This window comes from Lithobates pipiens, unplaced genomic scaffold, assembly GCF_037356315.1.
Source record: "Lithobates pipiens isolate NorthernLeopardFrog02 unplaced genomic scaffold, aLitPip1_a1.2 Scaffold_19, whole genome shotgun sequence".
NCBI classification, from domain to species: Eukaryota; Metazoa; Chordata; class Amphibia; order Anura; family Ranidae; genus Lithobates; species Lithobates pipiens.
This window is the reverse complement of record NW_027507764.1, coordinates 300,474,931-300,492,229: the sequence shown is the minus strand read 5'-3', so window position 1 is coordinate 300,492,229 and position 17,299 is coordinate 300,474,931.

Genomic DNA, 17,299 nt, shown 5'->3' with positions numbered 1-17,299 from the left:
AATGTATACTCTACACATAACTCATATCACTCACCATACATCACCCTCCAACTATACACAGCAATGTATACTCTACACATAACTCACATCACTCACCATACATCACCTTCCACCTATGTCTATAGAGCGCTGTATACACTACACACCACTCACCATATATCACCCTCCACCTATATACAGCACTTTATACGCTACACACCACTCACATCACTCACCATGCATCACCATCCAACTATATACAGCACTGTATACACTACACACCACTCACATCACTCAGCATACATCACCCTCCACGTATGTCTATAGAGCACTGTATACACTACACACCACTCACCATACATCACCCTCCACCTATATACAGTACTGTATACTCTACACGCGACTCACATCACTAACCATACATCACCCTCCACCTATGTCTATAGAGCACTGTATACACCACTCACCATACATCACACTTCACCTATATACAGCACTGTATACTCTACACAACACTCACATCACTCACCATACATCACCCTCCACCTATATAGAGCACTGTATACACTACACACCACTCACCATACATCACCCTCCAAATATATACAGCACTGTATACTCTACACTACACTCACCATACATCACCCTCCACCTATATACAGCAATGTATACTCTACACATAACTCACATCACTCACCATACATCACCCTCCAACTATACACAGCAATGTATGCTCTACACATAACTCACATCACTCACCATACATCACTCCACCTATGTCTATAGAGCACTGTAAACACTACACACCACTCACCATACATCACCCTCCGCCTATATACAGCACTGTATACTCTACACACTACTCACATCACTCACCATACATCACCCTACACCTATATAGAGCACTTTATACTCTACACACCACTCACCATACAACAACCTCCACCTATATACAGCACTGTATACTCTACACATCACTCACATCACTCACCATACATCACCCTCCACCTATATGGAGCACTGTATACACTACACACCACTCACACCACTCACCATACATCACGCTCCACCGATATACAGCACTGTATACTCTACACACCACTCACCATACATCACCCTCCACCTATATACAGCACTGCATACACTACACACCACTCACATCACTCACCATTCATCACCCTCCACCTATATACAGCACTGTATACTCTACACACCACTCACCATAAATCACTCTCCACCTATATACAGCACTGTATACTCTACACATCACTCACCATACATCACCCTCCACCTATATACAGCACTCTACACACCACTCACATCTCTCACCATACATCACCCTCCACCTATATACAGCACTGTATACTCTACACACCACTCACATCACTCACCATACATCACCCTCCACCTATATAGAGCACTGTATACTCTACACACCACTCGCATCACTCACCATACATCACCCTCACCCTATATACAGCACTGTATACTCTACACACCACTCACCATAAATCACTCTCCACCTATATACAGCACTGTATACTCTACACATCACTCATCATACATCACCATCCACATATATACAGCACTGCATACACTACACACCACTCACCATACATCACCCTTCACATATACACGGCACTGTATACACTACACACCACTCACCATACATCACCATCCACCTATGCACAGCACTGTATACACTACACACCACTCACCATACATCACCCTCCACCTATACACAGCACTGTATACACTACACACCACTCACCATACATCATCTTCCACCTATAAACAGCACTGTATACACTACACACCACTCACATCACTCACCATACATCACCCTCCACCTCTGTCTATAGAGCACTGTATACACTACACACCACTCACCATACATCACCCTCAACTTATATACAGCACTGTATACTCTACACAACACTCACATCTCTCACCATACATCACCCTCCACCTATATACAGCACTGTATACTCTACACACCACTCACATTACTCACCATACATCACCCTCCACCGATATACAGCAATGTATACTCTACACATAACTCACATCACTCACCATACATCACCCTCCACCTATGTCTATAGAGCACTGTATACACTACACACCACTCACCATATATCACCCTCCACCTATATACAGCACTTTATACGCTACACACCACTCACCATACATCACCCTCCACCTATATACAGCCATGTATACACTACACACCACTCACCATACATCACCCTCCACCTATATACAGCAATGTATACTCTACACACCACTCACATCACTAACCATACATCACCCTCCACCTATGTCTATAGAGCACTGTATACACTACACACCACTCACATCACTCACCACACATCACCCTCCACCTATATACAGCACTCTATACTCTACACACCACTCACATCACTCACCATACATCACCTTCCACCTTTATACAGCACTGTATACTCTACACACCACTCACATCACTCACCATACATCACCCTCAACTTATATACAGCACTGTATACTCTACACACCACTCACATCACTCACCATACATCACCCTCAACTTATATACAGCACTGTATACTCTACACACCACTCACATCTCTCACCATACATCACCCTCCACCTATATACAGCACTGTATACTCTACACACCACTCACATCACTCACCATACATCACCCTCCACCTATATAGAGCACTGTATACTCTACACACCACTCGCATCACTCACCATACATCACCCTCCACCTATATACAGCACTGTATACTCTACACACCACTCACATCACTCACCATACATCACCCTCCACCTATATACAGCACTGTATACTCTACACATCACTCACCATAAATCACTCTCCACCTATATACAGCACTGTATACTCTACACATCACTCACCATACATCACCCTCCACCTATATACAGCACTGCATACACTACACACCACTCACCATACATCACCCTCCACATATACACGGCACTGTATACACTACACACCACTCACCATACATCACCTTCCACCTATACACAGCACTGTATACACTACACACCACTCACCATACATCACCCTCCACCTATACACAGCACTGTATACACTACACACCACTCACCATACATCATCCTCCACCTATAAACAGCACTGTATACACTACACACCACTCATATCACTCACCATACATCACCCTCCACCTATGTCTATAGAGCACTGTATACACTACACACCACTCACCATACATCACCCTCCACCTATATACAGCACCATATACTCTACACACCACTCACATCACTCACCATACATCACCCTCCACCTTTATACAATACAGCTATGTATACACTACACTTCACTCATCATACATCACCCTCCACCTATGTCTATAGAGCACTGTATACACTACACACCACTCACCATACATTACCCTCCACCTTTATACTGCACTGTATACTCTACACACCACTCACATCACTCACCATACATCACCCTCCACCTATATACAGCACTGTATACTCTACACACCACTCACCATACATTACCCTCCACCTATATACAGCACTGTATACTCTACACATGACTCACATCACTCACCATACATCACCCTCCACCTATGTCTATAGAGCACTGTATACAGTACACACCACTCACCATACATCACCATCCACCTATATACAGCACTGTATACTCTACACATCACTCACCATACATCACCCTCCACCTATATACAGCACTGTATACTCTACACAACACTTCCATAACTCACCATACATCACCCTCCACCTATATAGAGCACTGTATACACTACACACCACTCACCATACACCACCCTCCACCTATATACAGCACTGTATACTCTACACACCACTCGCATCACTCACCATACATCACCCTCCACCTATATAGAGCACTGTATACACTACACACCACTTACATCACTCACCATACATCACCCTCCACCTATATACAGCACTGTATACTCTACACATCACTCACCATACATCACCCTCCACCTATATACAGCAATGTATACGCTACACATAACTCACATCACTCACCATACATCACCCTCCAACTATACACAGCAATGTATACTCTACACATAACTCATATCACTCACCATACATCACCCTCCAACTATACACAGCAATGTATACTCTACACATAACTCACATCACTCACCATACATCACCTTCCACCTATGTCTATAGAGCGCTGTATACACTACACACCACTCACCATATATCACCCTCCACCTATATACAGCACTTTATACGCTACACACCACTCACATCACTCACCATGCATCACCATCCAACTATATACAGCACTGTATACACTACACACCACTCACATCACTCAGCATACATCACCCTCCACGTATGTCTATAGAGCACTGTATACACTACTCACCACTCACCATACATCACCCTCCACCTATATACAGTACTGTATACTCTACACGCGACTCACATCACTAACCATACATCACCCTCCACCTATGTCTATAGAGCACTGTATACACCACTCACCATACATCACACTTCACCTATATACAGCACTGTATACTCTACACAACACTCACATCACTCACCATACATCACCCTCCACCTATATAGAGCACTGTATACACTACACACCACTCACCATACATCACCCTCCAAATATATACAGCACTGTATACTCTACACTACACTCACCATACATCACCCTCCACCTATATACAGCAATGTATACTCTACACATAACTCACATCACTCACCATACATCACCCTCCAACTATACACAGCAATGTATGCTCTACACATAACTCACATCACTCACCATACATCACTCCACCTATGTCTATAGAGCACTGTAAACACTACACACCACTCACCATACATCACCCTCCGCCTATATACAGCACTGTATACTCTACACACTACTCACATCACTCACCATACATCACCCTACACCTATATAGAGCACTTTATACTCTACACACCACTCACCATACAACAACCTCCACCTATATACAGCACTGTATACTCTACACATCACTCACATCACTCACCATACATCACCCTCCACCTATATGGAGCACTGTATACACTACACACCACTCACACCACTCACCATACATCACGCTCCACCGATATACAGCACTGTATACTCTACACACCACTCACCATACATCACCCTCCACCTATATACAGCACTGCATACACTACACACCACTCACATCACTCACCATTCATCACCCTCCACCTATGTAGAGCACTGTATACTCTACACATCACTCACCATATATCACCCTCCACCTATACACAGCACTGTATACTCTACACACCACTCGCTATACATCGCCCTCCACCTATATACAGCACTGTATACACTACACACCACTCACCATACATCACCCTCCACCTATATACAGCAATGTATACACTACACACCACTCACATCACTCACCATACATCACCCTCCACCTATATACAGCAATGCATACTCTACACACCACTCACCATACATCACCCTCCACCTATATACAGCAATGTATCCTCTACACACCACTCACATCACTCACCATACATCACCCTCCATCTATGTCTATAGAGCACTGTATACTCTACACACCACTCACATCACTCACCATACATCACCCTCCACCTATATACAGCATTGTATACTGTACACACCACTCACCATACATCACCCTCCACCTATATACAGCTGTATATACTCTGCATACCACTCACATCACTCACCATACATCACCCTCCACCTATGTCTATAGAGCACTGTATACACTACACACCACTCACATCACTCACCATACATTACCCTCCACCTATATAGAGCACTGTATACTCTACACACCACTCACCATACATCACCCTCCACCTACACTACACACCACTCACCATACATCACCCTCCAAATATATACAGCACTGTATACTCTACACTACACTCACCATACATCACCCTCCACCTATATACAGCAATGTATACTCTACACATAACTCACATCACTCACCATACATCACCCTCCAACTATACACAGCAATGTATGCTCTACACATAACTCACATCACTCACCATACATCACTCCACCTATGTCTATAGAGCACTGTAAACACTACACACCACTCACCATACATCACCCTCCGCCTATATACAGCACTGTATACTCTACACACTACTCACATCACTCACCATACATCACCCTACACCTATATAGAGCACTTTATACTCTACACACCACTCACCATACAACAACCTCCACCTATATACAGCACTGTATACTCTACACATCACTCACATCACTCACCATACATCACCCTCCACCTATATGGAGCACTGTATACACTACACACCACTCACACCACTCACCATACATCACGCTCCACCGATATACAGCACTGTATACTCTACACACCACTCACCATACATCACCCTCCACCTATATACAGCACTGCATACACTACACACCACTCACATCACTCACCATTCATCACCCTCCACCTATATAGAGCACTGTATACTCTACACATCACTCACCATATATCACCCTCCACCTATACACAGCACTGTATACTCTACACACCACTCGCTATACATCGCCCTCCACCTATATACAGCACTCCACCTATATACACATCACTCACCATACATCACCCTCCATCTATGTCTATAGAGCACTGTATACTCTACACACCACTCACATCACTCACCATACATCACCCTCCACCTATATACAGCATTGTATACTGTACACACCACTCACCATACATCACCCTCCACCTATATACAGCTGTATATACTCAGCATACCACTCACATCACTCACCATACATCACCCTCCACCTATGTCTATAGAGCACTGTATACACTACACACCACTCACATCACTCACCATACATTACCCTCCACCTATATAGAGCACTGTATACTCTACACAACACTCACCATACATCACCCTCCACCTATATAGAGCACTGTATACACTACACACCACTCACCATACATCACGCTCCACCTATATACAGCACTGTATACTCTACACACCACTCACCATACCTCACCCTCCACCTATATACAGCAATGTATACACTACACACCACTCACCATACATCATCCTCCACCTATATAGAGCACTGTATACTCTACACACCACTTACATCACTCACCATACATCACCCTACACCTATATACAGCTATGTATACTCTGCATACCACTCACATCACTCACCATACATCACCCTCCACCTATATACAGCAATGTATACACTACACACCACTCACATCACTCACCATACATCACCCTCCACCTATATACAGCAATGTATACACTACACACCACTCACATCACTCACCATACATCACCCTCCACCTATATACAGCAATTTATACTCTACACACCACTCACCATACATCACCCTCCACCTATATACAGCAATGTATCCTCTACACACCACTCACATCACTCACCATACATCACCCTCCATCTATGTCTATAGAGCATTGTATACTCTACACACCACTCACATCACTCACCATACATCACCCTCCACCTATATACAGCATTGTATACTGTACACACCACTCACCATACATCACCCTCCACCTATATACAGCTATATATACTCTGCATACCACTCACATCACTCACCATACATCACCCTCCACCTATGTCTATAGAGCACTGTATACACTACACACCACTCACATCACTCACCATACATTACCCTCCACCTATATAGAGCACTGTATACTCTACACAACACTCACCATACATCACCCTACACCTATATAGAGCACTGTATACACTACACACCACTCACCATACATCATGCTCCACCTATATACAGCACTGTATACTCTACACACCACTCACCATACATCACCCTCCACCTATATACATCACTGCATACACTACACACCACTCACATCACTCACCATACATCACCCTCCACCTATATACAGCAATGTATACACTACACACCACACACCATACATCATCCTCCACCTATATAGAGCACTGTATACTCTACACACCACTTACATCACTCACCATACATCACCCTCCACCTATATACAGCAATGTATACTCTGCATACCACTCACATCACTCACCATACATCATCCTCCACCTATATACAGCAATGTATACACTACACACCACTCACATCACTCACCATACATCACCCTCCACCTATATACAGCAATGTATACACTACACACCACTCACATCACTCACCATACATCACCCTCCACCTATATACAGCAATGTATACACTACACACCACTCACATCACTCACCATACATCACCCTCCACCTATATAGAGCACTTTATACTCTACACACCACTCACCATACAACAACCTCCACCTATATACAGCACTGTATACTCTACACATCACTCACATCACTCACCATACATCACGCTCCACCTATATACAGCACTGTATACTCTACACACCAGCACCGTGAGAGCACTGACACCAGCAGTGTGATAGAGAGCACTGACACCAGCAGTGTGATAGAGAGCACTGACACCAGCACCATGATATAGAGCACTGACACCAACACCGTGATATAGAGCACTGACACCAGCACCGTAATAGAGAGCACTGACACCAGCACCGAGATAGAGAGCACTGACACCAGAATCAAGATAGAGAGCACTGACACCAGCACTGTGATAGAGAGCACTGACACCAGCACCGAGATAGAGAGAGAGCACTGACACCAGCACTGAGATAGAGAGCACTGACACCAGCACCATGATATAGAGCACTGACACCAGCACCGAGATAGAGAGCACTGAGACCACACCAGCACGAGATAGAGAGCAATGACACCAGCACCGAGATAGAGAGCACTTACACCACACCAGCACCGAGATAGAGAGCACTGACACCACACCAGCATGGTGATAGAGAACACTGAAACCAGCACCGAGATCACCAGAGCACTGAGACCACACCAGTACCGAGATAGAGAGCACTGACGCCACACCAGCACCGAGATAAAGAGAGAGCACTGACACCAGCACTGAGATCGAGAGCACTGACACCACACCAGCACGGAGATAGAGAGGGAGCACTGACACCAGCAACTCGCTGCTGGGCCCCAAAAATATGACACCGCTCAACCTCTTCAAACAGGAGGGTACAGGAATATAGTACGGAGTGCTTTTTGTGTACAAGGAAGTGAGTCAAAGGTAGAAAGATGGTCTGTGTGCTCGATTAAATAAATCGTTTATAGAACTATACATGGTCTACTGGTCACATGTGTTGAATTCCTCCGAGATCCATGCCTCATTCATTTTTAGAAATGTGAGGTAGTCAACACTGTCGTGAGCTAGGCGAGTGCGCTTATCGGGCACAATCCCCACCTGCTGTGCTGAACGTCCTTTCGGAAAGGAAACTGGATGAGGGGCAAGCCAACAGTTCCATTGCAAATTGGGCAAGCTCTGGCCAGAGGTCAAGCCTGCCCACCCAGTAGTCCAGGGGTTCATCACTCCTCAGAGCGTCCACATAGGCCGTTAACCAGATGTAGTCAGACACCTGTCGGTCTAGGCTTTCCTGATGCTGGATCCGGATGACACCTGTCGGGTCGGCTGAAAGACCTCATATCAGAAGTAACCAACATATCTTCAAACCACCCTCTTCTTGCAGGCGCTGTTGGATTGGTACCCGCAACTCTTTCTCCGGGAGTGGGAATTCCTCCTCTGCCAGCGCACACAAAAGCAGAATGCAGCATTTCTTGAAGGAAGGCCTGGAAGTGCTCCATTCTGACAGCCCTCTGTGACGGTGGTAACATTCCCGCCATCTGTGTTTTTACCGGGGGTCTAAGTACGTTGCCACCCAGTACTGGTCCTTGACCCTTATGCTTTTTATACGGGGGTCCCTGTTAAAACACTGGAGCATGAAGGCCCCCATTTGCACTAAACTGGAAGCGGTGTGGTGGCCTGGCTCCTGCTCATCATCCAGGATAATGTCGTCCTCCTCGTTCTCCTCTCCCCATCCACGCACAACAACAGGGATACCAGAAAGGTTTAAAGCATGCTCTTCTTGCTCCTCCTCATCTTCCCCGGCACCATCCTCCTCTGACTCCTCTTCAGACTCCTATTGTTGACTTGTCTCAGATAGAGTAGCCCCCCCCCCCCCTGGGAATTCATCCAGCATTGCGACTTCCTCATCTTTCCACTCCTGCTCCTCCACGGCTTGATCAATGACACAACGCAATGCACACTCCATAAAGAAGTCATAAGGTACCATGTCACTGATGGCGCCATGGCTGCAACTGACCAGTTTGGTGATCTCATCAAATGGCCGCAGAAGTCTGCATGTGTCGCGCATGAGCAGCCATTGGCACGGAAAAAAAAAAAGCTCCTCAGAACCTGTTCTGCTGCAGAGTTCGTACAGGTAGACATTAACTGCACGTTTCTGCTGGAGCAGCCTATCAAGCATATAGAAGGTTGAGTTCCATCACGTCGGGCAATTGCAAATAAGACATCTGATTGTGTCGCCGCTGAATGTCAGCAAGGCGAGCCATGGCCGTGTAAGATCTTCTGAAATGGGCCGAGATTTTCCTTGCCTGCCGCAAGATGTCCTGGACCCCAGGGTATTTGACAACGAATCGCTGCACGACCAAGTTTAAGACGTGTGCCATGCATGGCACGTGCGTAATTTTGCCCTGTTTCAATGCGCTAAGCAGATTGGCACCGCTGTCACACACCACTTTACCAACTGTCAAATTGAGCGGTGTTAGCCACTGATCTGCCTGTGTACGCAAAGCTGAAAGGAGTGCAGGGCCAGTGTGGCTCTTGGCTTCCAGGCACAACAGACGCAGCACAGCATGGCAACGTCTCACCTGGCATGTCGAATAGGTTCTGGGGAGCTTGGGCGGTGCAGCGGAAGAGACGCTAGCAGCGGAAAAGGAGGAGTCAGCCGAGGAGGAGAGGGAGGAGGATGGAGGAGGAGAAGAAGAGGCAGGCCTGCATGCAATCCATGGCGGTAAAACCAAATCTACACGGGTGCCAGCTTGACAGCTGTCAAAAGGTTCACCCAGTGGGCAGTAAAAGTGATATACCTTCCCTGCCCATGTTTGCTAGACCATGTGTCTGTGATTAGATGTATCTTGGCACCAACAATGTGTGCCAGAGATACATTCACTTGCTGCTGAACATGGCCATATAGCTGCCCTTCTGTGAGAAATACTTCCTTCCTGGGACCTTCCATTGTGGTGTTCCAATGGCCACAAATTTTCAAAAGGCCTCCGAGTCCACCAGTTTATATGGCAGTAGTTGGCGGGCTATCAGTTCTGACATGCCAGCCGTCAACCGTTGGGCAAGAGGGTTATCCAGCGTCATCATTTTTTTACGCTCAAACCTTTGGCCCACGGAAGCCTGCCTTTTTCCAGAAAAATGTGAGGATGGCGTGATGGAAGGTGGAGTGGAGAACAATTGTGAGGAGAGAGGAGAAGGGGAAGTAGAAGACGAGGCTGGACGATGAGAGCCTGGAGTGTGGCTTTGTGTGTTCCGTTGCTCCCACTGGGCTCAGTGATGGCAGCTCATGTGCCTTCTTAAGGCAGTCATCCCTAGGTGAGTGTTGGGCTTACCGCGACTTATGCGTTGACTGCAAAGATTGCAGATGGCAACACTATTGTCAGCAGCGGACACGTTAAAAAAGCCCACACGTTCCGCCATGTGCCGACGTCCTGGGAGCGCCAGATGTGACCGCACATGGTTGATGCCTCGCTCCTGATACATTAGCAGTCTGCTTTGTCCCTACTGTGCAATCTAAGTTCTTCCTGCTTCTCCTCCCTATCTGCTGGTCCATATCTCCCTCTGAACTCCCCTCCTCTTGCTCTCCTGTGGGCACCCACGTGACATCACTAGACACATCATCATCGATGTCACCTTCCCCACCGCTATAATTCAAGATCTCAGAGTAGGCAGCAACACCGGGGACCAACCTCCTCCTTGGGCTGATCTGGGTACTGTCGTCAGACTGCTGAGTGGCGGTTGTTGCTACCTCCTCTTCCTGATCCAATGCCAAGAGTGGCTGTGCATCGGAAATGTCTTGAAATAATTCCTGTGAATCAAGCGGAAGGTATATGGTGGTGGTGTTGTTGGTGGTAGTGTCTTTGGGGGTGCACATAGAGAGTGAAGAAGAGGGTGCAGATCGAGAGGATGAGGAGGGTGCAGAAGAGTAAGGCTGAGTGAGCCACTCAACCAAGTCTGGTGCGTCCTTTGACATAATCGCACGCACCTTCTGCAATTTGCCACTTTGGCTCAAGCCTGTGGCTCCTGCCCTACCCCTACCACTCCTGCAGAAGGGCCTCCCTCTTCCTCTGCCTGTCATTTTTTAAATGACCCTGTGACAAAAGTCTCTAGAGAAGTGCAGTATGTATGTTTTTTTATTGCGTTTGTCACTCTTAGTAGTATCGCTGCAGAACCGCTCAGCAGTCACAATGCTGCACAGTGGAAATGCAGTATACTATACTTTCTATATGTGCAAGTATTTTATACGTGTATTACACACCTACATACTGCACACCAAATAGTAAACCTATACCAGTCCTTACAAGGACCTTTGTGGACCTAGTAGCTAGTGATTTGCAGACTGTCCCTCAGTCCCTACACTGATAAAAGACTGCTGCAGAAACGAGCAGTAATCCGCAGCACAGCAGTGCACCAGTACCCTATATATTGTACACCTATACCAGTCCTTAAAAGGACCTTTGTGGACCTAGTAGCTAGTGATTTGCAGACTGTCCCTAAGTCCCTACACTGATAAAAGACTGCTGCAGAATAGGGCAGCAGTCAGCAGCAGTGTACCAGCACCCTATATATTGTACACCTATACCAGTCCTTAAAAGGACCTTTGTGGACCTAGTAGCTAGTGATTTGTGGACTGTCCCTCAGTCCCTACACTGATAAAAGACTGCTGCAGAATAGGGCAGCAGTCAGCAGCAGTGCACCAGCACCCTATATATTGTACACCTATACCAGTCCTTAAAAGGACCTTTGTGGACCTAGTAGCTAGTGATTTGCAGACTGTCCCTCAGTCCCTACACTGATAAAAGACTGCTGCAGAATAGGGCAGCAGTCAGCAGCAGTGCACCAGCACCCTATATATTGTACACCTATACCAGTCCTTAAAAGGACCTTTGTGGACCTAGTAGCTAGTGATTTGCAGACTGTCCCTCAGTCCCTACACTGATAAAAGACTGCTGCAGAATAGGGCAGCAGTCAGCAGCAGTGCACCAGCACCCTATACATTGTACACCTATACCAGTCCTTAAAAGGACCTTTGTGGACCTAGTAGCTAGTGATTTGCAGACTGTCCCTCAGTCCCTACACTGATAAAAGACTGCTGCAGAATAGGGCAGCAGTCAGCAGCAGTGCACCAGCACCCTATACATTGTACACCTATACCAGTCCTTAAAAGGACCTTTGTGGACCTAGTAGCTAGTGATTTGCAGACTGTCCCTCAGTCCCTACACTGATAAAAGACTGCTGCAGAATAGGGCAGCAGTCAGCAGCAGTGCACCAGCACCCTATACATTGTACACCTATACCAGTCCTTAAAAGGACCTTTATGGACCTAGTAGCTTGTGATTTGCAGACTGTCCCTCAGTGTCAAGGCTGGCTTAGCCCTTCCTCCTCTGCCCTTCGGCTCATCTGTCGGCTAATTGCCAGCTCTCTATTCTTTCCACAGTTACCAGCTGTTCCCGATGATGATCGTCTGATTTGCCTATTTAAAGCCTTCCAGCTCATTTCTCCTTTGCCTTCACGTTGGTCACATCTCAAGGAACCATCTCCTGCTGTTTTTTTCAAGACTGGCTTGCTGACATCCCACCTGGCTCTTTATCCTGCTTGCAGTTGCTCCCCTTGGATCCTTGACTTCAGGCCTGGCTGACTACCCGATCTGGTTAATGAACCTTGGACTGGCTGACTACCCGATTTGTTTACTGGACTCTGGCTATGCTTGACTACGCTTTTTCTATTTACCTTTTATTTTTATTAATAAACAAGTGTGATTTGATTGTACTTCTGTCTCAGTCTGATTCATGGTTTCTGACACTCAGTCCCTACACTGATAAAAGACAGCAGCAGAAACGAGCAGTAATCTGCAGCACAGCAATGCACCAGCACCCTATATATTGTACACCTATACCAGTCCTTAAAAGGACCTTTGTGGACCTAGGTAGCTAGTGATTTGCAGACTGTCCCTCAGTCCCTACACTGATAAAAGACAACTACAGAAACGAGCAGTAATCTGCAGCACATCAATGCACCAGCACCCTATATACTGTACACCTATACCAGTCCTTAAAAGGACCTTTGTGGACCTAATAGTAATAGCTAGCTAGTGATTAAACTAACTGTCCCTGCTCCACACAGCGTCCTGTCCCTACACTGAGAAAAGACAGCTGCAATCACCAGCACAGGAGTGCACTGAACCCTATATACTGTACTACACCTATACCAGTCCTTAAAAGGACTTTTGTGGACCTAATAGCTAGCGATTTGTGTCACTACAGTCTGTCCCTGCTCCACACAGCAACCTCTCCCTACACTGACATAAGACAGAATGTAAAATGGCCACCAGATCAGGTCTATTTATAAGGTAGGGGGAATGACCAATTGTCCATGTGCTGAAATGTCTCAATTGGCTGTCCTGTACCCCATGATGGATGTGTCATCATGGGTCAAAGTTCTTTCACACTGTAAACACATATGTCCGCCGGGCGAACAGCGGCAATAGTCCGCCGATCTGGCGAATTGCGAACACGCAAAATTTGCCACGAACCGATCGCCGGGCGAACCGCGAGGCCATCCCTACAGCTATGTATACTCTCCTCCATCATACATCACCCTGCACCTATGTGTATACAACTATGTATACTCTACACATCACTCACATCACTCTCATCATACATCACCCTCCACCTATGTATATACAGTCAGCCTGTATACTCTCTTCCATACACCACTCTCATCATGCCTCACCCTCCACCCATGTACTGCTAGCCTGCATCCTATCCACACACTACTCACATCACTCACATCATAGATCGCCCTCCACCAATGTATACTGTATACAGCTATGCATCCTCTCCTCCATCACGGATCACCCTCCACCTTTGTATATACAGCCAGATTGTATCCTCTCCACACACTACACAAAACTCACATCATAGATCACCCTCTACATCTATGTATATACAGCTATTTACTGCCAGTCTGCCCTTCATCCTCTCCATCATACACTCCACACACCACTTACAGCACTCATCACAGATCACTATCTACACACCTATGTATAAACAGCTATGTACTGCTAGCCTGTATCCTCTCCACACTCCAGTCTCCACTCATATCATAGATCACCCTCTACAGCTATGTATGTACAGCCAGTCTTCATCCTCTCCACCACTCACACCCTCACCATCCACACACCACTCACAGAACTATCATCACTGCTCACCCTCTACACCTATGTACAGTCAGTCTTCATCCTTTCCTCCATATACCCTAACTCTCCACACACCACTCTCATCATAGATTGCCCTCTACACAGCTATGTATGTACAGCTATGTACTAACAGCCTTCATACTCACCACCATCACAAACCAATCTATTACCCCATCAACATCCAATCTGCATACAATGACTTCCCGTGCCATCAATTTATACACCTTCCATCAATTTAATTTCCGATCGATCTCTGTAGTCGACAACCCATTCTATGGATATTGCGCACACAGCAAGTGGATATCGACTGATGGTTAAATTGATTGTAAACCTCAGATGTGAAATATGAACAAAGCGCATCCCTCTATAGCAGCCAGGGCTGGTACAAGGGGTGGGCAGGAGGGACAGATGCCCTGGGCACAGCGGTTTACTGTATGGATTGGGGCACTAGATTCTGCTACAAAACATTTTGACAAGCAGATGACTGCCTGGGGTAGCATCTCCTAAGCTCGTACATAATGAAGGAGGGGCACAGTCTGGCTTCTTTACACAGGTCACTGGATGACCTTGTCCCAGCACTGATAGCAGCCATCATCAAATCGCAGACCGTGGTCCAAACCATTAGCCCACCAGCCTTAAGTGCACATCTCCACCAATCTGCAGTCCATGGTTGCTGGAACCGTGGGCATCCCAGCAACCAATGGTGGACACGTGTGCACCCAAACCCTGCTGTTAGATATCTCGCAGCTCCCGTCTCTCACTTCCTGCCTGCAAGGTGTGTGACATCATGTGTGTGCCCCGTACCCCTCAGCAGGGTTCTCAGCGCAGCTTGCTACCTCTGCCGACTCCCGTGCTCTGCCTGCCCAAAATTTTACAACCTATAAATAGAGAGTTATCACAAAGAGAGTTATCACAAAGTGTATAATAAATGCAAGTGAGAGTAGTTTGGAAATGGATAATGAATAGAAAAAAATTATTATATTTTTTTCATTATTTTCATGTTTTTTTTTTTCATTTTTTCCATTCTTTATCCATTTCCCAACTACTCAAACTTGCATTTATTATACACTTCTTTATAACTCTATATTTATAGGTTATAAAATTTGCATTGTTTCATAGCTGATTTATGTGTGTACTCATCCAGCTATGTTAGAATGATATGTCATTATTACTTCCGTTTTCTAGTAAAGTTAGGCTGTAGTCACTCTCTCTCTCTGCTTGTATAATGAAAAGGGGATGTTCTGTGGAGTGATGAGGTAGGCCCAGTGACCGTAATTACTTCCTGGTGACGTCGTAAGACGAAACGTACGTCGAGGAGCATTTCGGTAACATCATTTGGGGGTCCCAAACTTCCAGTTTATTATACTACAGCAGTGGAACGTACGGCGGCCCATGAGTCCAGGGCGGCCTACAATCCCTTCCAAAGTACTACACGCTGGTGTCCTCAGTGCCGGGAGATGGCACTTTTAAATGTAAGCAGCCAATTGGCACTTGTTATGCATTTTATTTTAAATAAATGCTTTTATGCTATGGCACTTTCTCCATCTTATTTTTAATGGGATACCTTGGTGGAGAGGAGGTTGTTGTTTGAAAGATACCCTGGTTCATCTCCAGCTACCATGGAAGCAAGTTTAAAGACCCAAAAACAAAAGCCCATTCCGACCTTCTTTTTAGCTAAAGAGGTCACATTCTTCGGGTGAGTAGGAAATGTAACCACACACATCTGGTGCAACTGCAAAGTATCTGAAAATGGTGATGATGTTGAGTTTTGAAAATATCACAGAAGAACTTATGGACTTTTAGATAATTGAATTTATTCATGATTTGCATATTGCTGTATATGA